Source organism: Aquarana catesbeiana, linkage group LG05 (genome assembly GCF_042186555.1).
Source record: "Aquarana catesbeiana isolate 2022-GZ linkage group LG05, ASM4218655v1, whole genome shotgun sequence".
NCBI classification, from domain to species: Eukaryota; Metazoa; Chordata; class Amphibia; order Anura; family Ranidae; genus Aquarana; species Aquarana catesbeiana.
The window spans coordinates 393,558,149-393,568,676 of record NC_133328.1 but is presented as its reverse complement, the minus strand read 5'-3'; the positions used below and the strand labels follow the sequence as shown (position 1 = coordinate 393,568,676).

Sequence of the window (10,528 nt, the reverse complement as noted above, 5' to 3'; positions counted from 1 at the left end):
ATGCCAGCAACAGAGGTCGGGGCGCTCTCTGTCTGACGGATGTAGCCCAAGGCAAATGGGATTTCCCATCCCAAGGTGTAGTCTCAAATGTTCTGGAGCTCCGAGCTGCCTTCTGTGCTCTACAAGCATTTCTCCACTTGACATCAGGAGCCTCAGTTCTCCTAAGGCTAGACAATACGACAGCAGTGTCATATATCAAAAGACAAGGGGGCAACCGCAGTCTCTCCTTACTGAGGGAAGTAAGTCCAATCATGTCCTGGGCTCAGACGAACTTGACGGATCTGACGGCTGTCTTCCCGGAATTCAAAATGTCCAGGCAGAATTTCTCCCAAGGTTTGCCCTGGACAACAACGAATGGTCTCTCCACACCGAGGTTTTCAACTTGATTCTGTCTCTGGGGATGATGCCGGAGGTAGACCTGTTTGCATCCCCTTGCAACTACAGACTGAAGAAATATTACACGAGATGTCCCCAGGCCTTCGGAGTGGATACCCTGACGGACTAGTGGAGATTCCACAGGGCTTATGCCTTTCCCCCAGTTCCGGTCATTCTCCGATTTCTATCGAGGCTCAGGTGGGAAGAAGTCGAAGTAGTGGCAGCTGTTCCGTATTGGCCCAACAGACCATGGTTACCCCTCCTGTTGCAGCTCAGCTACCGGGATCCAATTCCTCTCCCTTCCAGACCAGATCTCCTGTTGCAGGGAACTTCTCTTCACCCATGCCCATCCCATCTCCATCTGATGGCTTGGTTTTTGAGAGGGGAAGGCTGGAAGCACTAGGATGTCCAAGTACAGCTATTGCAACTTTACTGAATGCCAGTAGACCAGGTACCAACAAAGTTTACCAAAGAATTTGGTCGAAGTTTGCAGATTATGTTTCCACCACTGACGGTTCCTGTAATGATCCAAAGATGCAGGATATTCTGGGCTTTTTACAAACAGGCCTGGATCTGTCCTTATCAGTAAGTTCTTTACGGGTTCAGGTTTCCGAAATCTCTGCCTTCACAGGTGTATCCTGGGCCAGACACCCTCTTACTAGGCAGTTCTTCAGAGGAGCAATAAGGCTCAGGCCTCAAAGAAAACCGAGGTTTTTCAAGTGGGATCTTCTTTTTGTCCTGGATTTCTTTTCGGAAAAAGAAATACAACATATGGATCAGGCAGCTATTAAAGATCTTTCTCTCAAAGCTGTCTTCCTAGTGGCTATAACATCGGCTAAGAGTGTCTTCGAGATCAGTTCTCTAGGATGGAAAGAACCATTCCTTACTTTCTTCCCTGATCGTGTGGTCTTGATTCCTATGCTAGGATCAAATCTTAAGGTAACATCTGTATTCCATGAGAATCAAGAGATTGTTCTTAAATTTTCCGGACAACTGAAAACTCTAGTATTCATCCTTTAGATGTTGGAGAAGTTTTAAAGCAATACTTAGAAGCCACAGCTTCTTTTCGGAAGTCTGATCATCTGTTCATTTATTTCCATGGTAAAAACAAAGGTTTGCGTGCTTCTTCCAGAATCATTGCAGCTTGGATTGTTCAGGCCATCCAAGGGGCTTATAAGGCTAAAGCCCCGTACACACGGTCGGACTTTGTTCGGACATTCCGACAACAAAATCCTAGGATTTTTTCCGACGGATGTTGGCTCAAACTTGTCTTGCATACACACGGTCACACAAAGTTGTCGGAAAATCCGATCATTTTAAACGCGGTGACGTAAAACATGTACGCCGGGACTATAAACGGGGCAGTGGCCAATAGCTTTCATCTCTTTATTTATTCTGAGCATGCGTGGCACTTTGTCCGTCGGATTTGTGTACACACGATCGGAATTTCCGACAACGGATTTTGTTATCGGAAAATTTTATCTCCTGCTCTCCAACTTTGTGTGTCGGAAAATCCGATGGAAAATGTCCGATGGAGCCCACACACGGTCGGAATTTCCGACAACACGCTCCGATCGGACATTTTCCATCGGAAAATCAGACCGTGTGTACGGGGCATAAGGGTTTGGCTCCTCCGGAGGCAGTGACCGCTCATTCTACCAGGAGCGTTTCTACATGGTGGGCAGCTTCCCGTCATGTATCCCCGGAAGTGATCTGTAAAGCGGCCTCATGGTCGTCGATTAACACATTTATGACGCACTATTGCGTAGAACCGGCTTCTTTGTCTTCGGTTAATTTTGGTTTGCATGTCTTATCTGTTGACGGTGCCAATTAAACCTTTTTTTTCTTTAACCAGCAATTTCCCACCTGGGTGTGTATGGCTAGTCATTTCCCATACGTAGGCTGCCATTGAGTCTGTCAGGAAAACGGAAAATTTATATCAAATACTTACCATCATTTTCCTTTCCTGATGGACTCCATGGCAGCAGGAGTTCCCTCCCATTTGCTGAAGTAGGCTAAGTTACAGAACACGGTCTCTGACTAGAAGCAAAGATTTATGGGAGTGGGGTCCTGTGAGGTGGGATTAACCCACACGTAGGCTGCCATGGAGTCCATCAGGAAAGGAAAATTACGGTAAGTATTTGATATAAATTTTCCGTTTTCTCACCGTTGGAGGGGGAAAGTGGGTACCTAGTTTTAGCAGGTACCCGTTCCCACTTTGCTACCACCACCCAAAACCCCCTGGGACACGTCACAGGTCCCAGAAGGCTGCAAGTCCATTCACAAAGCGCAGCATGACTTGTGCATGTGCAGTGAGAAGCCAGCTGTGAAGTTGTAAGGAGTCACAGCTGGCTGTCCATAGTAAACACCCCAACACCAGGGACCCGAAGACCAGTGAAGAGCTGGACCAGGTGAGGACGGTGCTGGATCCTTGGACAGGTAAGTGTCCTTTTTAAAAAAAAAAAAAAAAGACAGCAGCTACAGCTGCTAACTTACAGGGCCAGTTCACACCATAGAAACGCAGTCCAGACGCATTCCAGATGCTTTTCTGCATGCGCGTTTTTGACACATTTTTGATGCACTTTTTTTTATAACGCATCAAAAACGCACTGGAATGCATCAAAAAGGTGCATGCAGAAAAACACCTGGAACGCATCAGGACTGCGTTTCTATGGTGTGCCATATAACCCACGATCCATGTGTTTTTGAGGCAGAAAAAAAAAGACGCACTGGACTGCATGTGATGTGAACTGGCCCTTGACAAAAAAAAATTAAAGGTCAGGTCACACCACATGCAGTCCAGTGCGTTTTTTTTTTTCTGCATCAAAAACGCATGGAAAGTAGGTTATATGATTTTCAATGGCATAGTTCACACCAGTGCTTCCAGTTCCAGTGTATTCCAGTTCCAGAAAAAAAAGAACATGCTGAATTTTTCCTGCACTGGATGGCTGTAAAACACATAAAAAACGCACTGGAACACACCGGAACGCAGCTAAATGCACCAAAAGCGCACATGTCCTTATTTAACTGCTTTAACAAACCAGGGTGCCAAGATGGGCCCTTCCAATTTTTTTCAGCCCATTTTGTTTTATTACTTTTTCATGTAGACACAAAGTGCCAAGTTTTTAATGCCAATGTAGTTTAGCACTTGTGACCTGAGCCCAGCCACACAGAGAACATAGCAGTAGGGTATAAGAACTGTGCTGTACTCAGTCCCTGTAGAAGAGGTGTACTTCTGGCAGCGGCCGATAGGTGGTGCTGCAGGCTACGTGTGGCTGCTGTCACACTTGTTTATTGGAGTAGTTGCAGGCCTGGCTGCTCGGCAGGTAATAGGAAAGATCTGTGATGTTGGGGAGAATTGTACAAGAGAGGGGGGTCTGTATGGGAGGGTCGTTCTACCGGATAGAGGAAGGTGGGGAGGGGGAGACGCTGCTTACAGGCGATGGGAAGTTACTGCAATGGTGGCTTCCTGCACTACAGATCGGCCTTGTAGATTGTTATACTGCTCATGTGTAAGTCTGTGTGTGTGTGTGTACACATTGATTTCAGGTGTGCGATCTGCAGATCAATGTTATTAGAGGTGCCTTTTCCCCTGTATGGGGCGTATATACACGTGCTGCCAGTCCTGATCCCAGTGACCTCAGCATGTCCTGTGTGGCCTTGTACTGGAAACATGCTGATCGTTGTCTAGCTGGGCTCACACAGCAAACTAAATATTTAGGGCTCCTTCACCCCAAATGTACAGGGCAGCATGGGTCAGACCAGTCCAAACCTATACACAACACTTTGCCGTAGATCTGTGCAAACCAAGGTGCTTTGTTAGGCCAGTTGCACACAGACGTAATCATTTACTGAAGTTTATACTCTGGATCTTATTGACAGGAAGGTCCTCAGAAAAACGTTCCTTGCGTAAGTGTAAAAATCTTCGTCCTCTTCTGCCAGCATTGCAGGTATACATGCGTATGCCCGTAAATGTATACATGCGTATGCCCGTAAATGTATACATGCGTATGCCCGTAAATGTATACATGCGTATGCCCGTAAATGTATACATGTGTATGCCCATAGATGACTGCACCCAAATCTCACATTTTCTGATTTCATCTTACGGCTCTATTACTGTTCTTTACATAGCTGTGTGTGTTGTTCCATGGATGAACTTGTGCTCAGATCAGTAAAACATTTGCTATTACTTTTGTTTTTTTTACTCGCGTATGCAAGAGGCATGTGGGGGAAAAAAAAGCAGATGTATTTTTACAAAGCACAGTACAGTAAAACCTTGGATTGCGAGCATAATTTGTTCCAGAAACATTCTTGTAATCAAAGCAAATTTCCCCATAAGAAATAATGGAAACTCAAATGATTTGTTCCACAATCATTTATTCATAAGTCCTTCTTCAGTTTATAGTCCATATAAAAAGATTATAACAATGTGATCAGTTGTGTAACCATAAAATGTCCATCCACAAACGGCAAGCCTATACAAGGGGATTAGAAGCAAAATCCAGCAGGAGCTACAGAGTATAAAAGAGAAGAGAGGTGCCTCTAAGTGTAGCAATATGGTTACATTTAATGAAGGTACAACATTTAGCAATTCACATGGCTGATGATTAAAAGAGGCACATCTAAGTATGCAGGAATCCGGACTAAAGCTGTCCACATAGGCCAGTGATGGCGAACCTTGGCACCCCAGATGTTTTGGAACTACATTTCCCATGATGCTCCACTACACTGCAAAGTCCATGAGCATCATGGGAAATGTAGTTCCAAAACATCTGGGGTGCCAAGGTTCGCCATCACTGACATAGACCATCTCCCGCACCGCCGGCTCTCACCGCTGTCAGTCTGCAATTGTGACCGGGAAGACTATCCTGCAGTAGAGCAGGGTTGTACTTTGATGTGTCTGTTTTAATTATCAACTATATGAGTTGCTAAATGTTGTACCTTCATTAAATGTAACCATATTGCTACACTTAGAGGCACCTCTCTTCCCTTTTATACTCCGTTGTGACATGCCGCTACTTGTATATCAAGACATCGCTTGTATATCAAGTCAAAATGTATTTAAAAATTTTGCTTGTCTTGCAAAACGCTCTCAAACCAAGTTACTCTCAAATCAAGGTTTTACTGTATTATGCAATGTTCTACACTGCATCACCATGTGCTGTGGTTCATGGATTTGAATTAAGGTGTCTGTTTATGAAACTGAAATGAGCTGCGATCCTGATGATTGCAGCTCATCTCAGATCATTCGTTTATGAAAAAGAGATGATCAGGGGAGAACACAGAGAATCTGTCATTGACAGAAGAAGAAATTCCCAGTTTATGAAGGTGCAACTCAGCACCTCAACTGGCGATCTGTGTGAGAATTCCCCCTCCCCAGAGTCTCCATCCCAGAGGTGACGAATCGGGGAGAGAGTCTCCAGAGAACTGAGGAGGAAGACTAGAGGACTTCCTTCTTCCTCAATCAGACACCCCAAGACAGTAAAAGAAAAAAAAAAAAAAAAAAAGCCCAGCCCCCCCCTCCTCTCACAAACCCCCCCTAATTTGGTAGAGCAGGTTAGATACACAATAAATATAATATATACGTGCGTATGTACAGTATCTCACAGAAGTGAGTACACCCCTCATATTTTTGGAAATATTTTATTCTATCTTTTCATGTGAGACTGAAGAAATGACACTTTACTACAATGTAAAGTGGTGAGTGTACAGCTTGTATAACAGTGTAAATTTGCTGTCCCCTGAAAATAACTCAACACACAGCCATTAATGTCTGGCAACAAAAGTGAGTACACTCCTAAGTGAAAATGTCCAAATTAGGCTCAAAGTGTCAATATTTTGTGTGGCCACCATTATTTTCCAGCACTGCCTTAACTTTCTTGGGCATGGCGTTCACCAGAGCTTCACAGGTTGCCAGTGGAGTCCTCTTCCACTCCTCCATGATGACATCACAGAGCTGGTGGATGTTAGAGATCTTGCGCTCCTCCACCTTCCGTTTGAGGATGCCCCACAGATGCTCAATAGGGTTTAGGTCTGGATACATGCTTGGCCAGTCCATCACCTTTACCCTCAGCTTCTATAGCAAGGCAGTGGTCGTCTTGGAGGTGTGTTTGGGGTTGTTATGTTGGAATACTGCCCTGCGGTCCAGTCTCCGAAGGGAGGGGATCATGCCCTGCTTCAGTATGTCACAGTACATGTTGGCATTCATGGTTCCCTCAATGAACTGTAGCTCCCCAGTGCCAGCAGCACTCATGCAGCCCCAGACCATGACACTCCCACCACCATGCTTGACTGTAGGCAAGACACACTTGTCTTTGTACTCCTCACCTGGTTGCCGCCATACACGATTGACACCATCTGAACCCAATAAGTTTATCTTGGTCTCATCAGACCACAGGACATGGTTCCAGTAATCCATGTCCTTAGTCTACATGTCTTCAGCAAACTGTTTGTGGGCTTACTTGTGCATCATCTTTAGAAGAGGCTTCCTTCTAGGATGACACCCATGCAGTTTTTTGAGGCATATGGTCTGAGCACTGACAGGCTGACCCCCCACCCCTTCAAACTCTGCAGCAATGCTGGTAGCACTCATACATCTATTTCCCAAAGACAACCTCTGGATATGACTCTGAGCACCTGCACTCAACTTCTTTGGTCAACCATGGCAAGCCCTGTTCTGAGTGGAACCTATCCAGTTAAACCGCTGTATGGTCTTGGCAATCTTATAGCCTAGGCCAGGGGTCAGCATCCTTTTTCCACTTAAGGGCCGGATTCAATGTATGTGAATGCATGGAGGGCGCATTCACCTGCTAATAAATGAAGTTGGGGGGGTACAGTGGTGGCTGTGGACAGGGGGGGTACAGTGGTGGCTGTGGACAGGGGGGGATACACAGAGGTGGCTGTGGACGGGGGGGGATACAGAGGTGGCTGGGGACAGGGGGTACAGAGGTGGACACGGGGGGGGGGGGAATACAGTGGTGTCTGTGGACTGGGGGGGGTACAGAGGTGGACACGGGGGGGGAATACAGTGGTGGCTGTGGACTGGGGGGGGGGCACAGTGGTGGCTGTGGACTGGGGGGGGTACAGCGGTGGCTGTGGACTGGGGGGGGGTACAGCGGTGGCTGTGGACTTGGGGGGGGGGGGGTACAGTGGTGGCTGTGGACTGGGGGGGGTACAGCGGTGGCTGTGGACTGGGGGGGGGGGGTACAGTGGTGGCTGTGGACAGGGTCCAAACAATACTTAAGATGGCCCTGAATATTCCTCCTATTAGTCACTGTTATCTGCAAAAGTGTTTGTGATATGATAAAACTGCAGCTATATTACCTCATTAAGAGCGCCACTCGGTGCTCAGATTGCTCGCCGCCTCTCTTCTTCTCGTCTGACAATTCGGCAGGACAGAGAATGACGTCAGTCAGGAGGAGAGGCGGGGGGGGGAGTAGAGAGGCGGCAAGTAATCTGAACGCCGAGTGGTGCTCTTATTGAGGTAATATGGCTGCAGTTTTACCATATAACAGTATGAAAAACATCCAATCACTTGTCCACGGGCCGGATCCTGTGAATTAATGGCGGGCTGGAGATTTAGCGGTGGCGGGCTGCGGGTTGCTGACCCCTGGCCTAGGCCATCTTTATGTAGAGCAACAATTCTTTTTTTCAGATCCTCGGAGAGTTCTTTGCCATGAGGTGCCATGTTGAACTTCTAGTGACCAGTATGAGAGAGTGAGAGCGATAACACCAAATTTAACACACCTGCTCTCCATTCACACCTGAGGCCTTGAACCACTAACGAGTCACATGACACCGGGGAGGGAAAATGGCTAATTGGGGCTCAATTTGGACATTTTCACTTGGGGTGTACTCACTTTTGTTGCCAGCGGTTTAGACATTAACGGCTGTGTGTTGAGTTATTTTGAGAGGACAGCAAATTTACACTGTTATACAAGCTGTACACCCACTGCTTTACATTGTTACAAAGTGTCATTTCTTCAGTGTTGTCACATGAAAAGATAGAATAAAATATTTCCAAAAATGAGAAGGGTGTACTCACTTTTGTGAGATACTGTGTGTATATTAATAATATATAAAAAATCCAACATTGAGGGTTTAACCCCCTCTTAAAAGCTGGTGTGACAGAAAATGCAGGAGTACAATTTGGAAAGAGGATAGTGTCTCCATCACAAGGCCGAATGGCAAGGAGAAAATGCATGAGCACAATTTGGAAAGGGGATAGAGTTTTTCCATTGGAAAACCTGTGTTGGACACAATTTGGAAACTGAAAAGAGTATCTCCATTCACTCCAATTTTGTATTGGAATTGCACCTGAACCTCTGAACAAAATCTCACTGCAAACCGGCCCACACATATGTGAACCGAGTCTGAAGGTATCGGTTTTAGTATCGAAGCATTTGCGGGAGTACAAGTACTTGTGCAGATGTACAGTATCGGCACCGGTATTAGTGCAATGCTAACCCAAGTCTAGTATAAAAAGTCCTCCATGTCCTGCAAGTACTCCAAGAAAAGGATTTCACAGGTAAAGCAAAAATTCAAATTTTCTGTTTAACCGCTGGCCGCCCCCCGGCCATCATATGACGGCCAGGCAGCGCGGCTCTCGTTCTGGGAGGACGTCATATGACGCCCTCGCCTTCCTTGCCCACCAGCGGCAATCACGCGCGCCTGCCGTGTCACTGGGCACCCGATGCGCGTGCCCGGCGGCCGTGATATCCGCCGGGCACCTGCGATTGCCCGGTAACACGGCAGGACCGTGGATCTGTGTATGTAAACACACAAATCCATGTCCTGTCAGAGAGGAGACCGATGTGTGTTCTCAGTATAGAGCTACACCGATCGGTCTCCTCCCCTTGTGAGTCCCCTCCCCTTCAGTTAGAAACACTCCCTAGCAACACAGTTAACCCCTCGATCACACCCTAGTGTTAACCCCTTCCCTGCCAGTCACATTTACACAGTAATCAATGCATTTTTATAGCACGGATCGCTGTATAAATGTGAATGGTCCCAAAAATGTGTCAAAAGTGTCTGATATGTCCGCCACAATATCGCAGTCACGATAAAAATCGCAAAACGCCGCCATTACTAGTAAAAAAAAAAATAAATAATAAAAATGCTATAAATACCCTATTTTGTAGTCGCTATAACTTTTGCGCAAACCAATCAATATACTCTTATTGCGTTTTTTATTTGTTTATTTTTTTTACCAAAAATATGTAGAAGAATACGTTTCGGCCTAAACTGAGGAAAAAAATTGTTTAAAAAAATAAATAAAATTGGATATTTATTATAGCAAAAAGTAAAAAATATTGTGTTTTTTTTTTTTTTTTTTATTTTTTTTTCAAACTTGTCACTCTTCTTTTGTTTATAGCGCAAAAAATAAAAACCGCAGAGGTGATCAAATACCACTAAAAGCTCTATTTGTGGGGAAAAAATAATAAAAATTTAATTTGGGTACAGTGTTGCATGACCACGCAATTGTCATTCAAAGTGTGACAGCGCTGAAAGCGGAAAAATGGCCTCCGCTTTCCGATAAGAGTGGTCTCTGCGGCGAATTCGCTGCGAGATCATTTTTATCGGCGGCTGGGGAGGGGCACCCTCCCCTGCTGCCACGCTCCGGTGCCCTCCGCCGCTTACTAGAGCTGTCGGCAGAGGCGAAGGCGATTGGATGTTTTCACTTGCTGGGTATGGAGACAAGTGAGGGGAAGATGGCCCCCACCCGTCTCCATACCATTGCAGGGCGGAAGCGACGTCAAAACGTCACTTCCGCCCATAGTTCTTAAAGGGCCATTTTTTATTATTTTTTTTATTGCATTTGAGTGTAGATATGAGATCTGAGGTCTTTTTGACCCCAGATCTCATATTTGAGAGGTCCTGTCATGCTTTTTTTCTATTACAAGGGATGTTTACATTCCTTGTAATAGAAATAAAAGTGACACAATTTTTTTTTTTTTTTTTTAAAGAACAGTGTAAAAATAAAAGGTAAAATAAATAAGAAAATACATTTTTTTTTTTTTTTTTTTTTTTAAATGCTCCCCGTCCCACCGAGCTCGCGTACAGAAGCGAACGCATACGTGAGTAGCTCCCGCATATGAAAACGGTGTTCAAACCACACATGTGAGGTATCGCTGTGATCGGTACAGCGAGA

The 10,528-nt window shown here is 45.6% G+C and overlaps 1 protein-coding gene across 1 annotated transcript in view; it reads left to right on the top strand.

The window, feature by feature from the left end:
- Positions 1-3,576: 3,576 nt before the first annotated feature.
- Positions 3,577-10,528, top strand: part of SIRT5 (sirtuin 5) — a 29,367-nt gene continuing 22,415 nt past the window's right edge. Inside the window, exon 1 of the mRNA XM_073631080.1 lies at positions 3,577-3,701. The gene's annotated coding sequence lies outside the window, so the exon portion shown is untranslated. The remainder of the gene's footprint in view (positions 3,702-10,528) is intronic.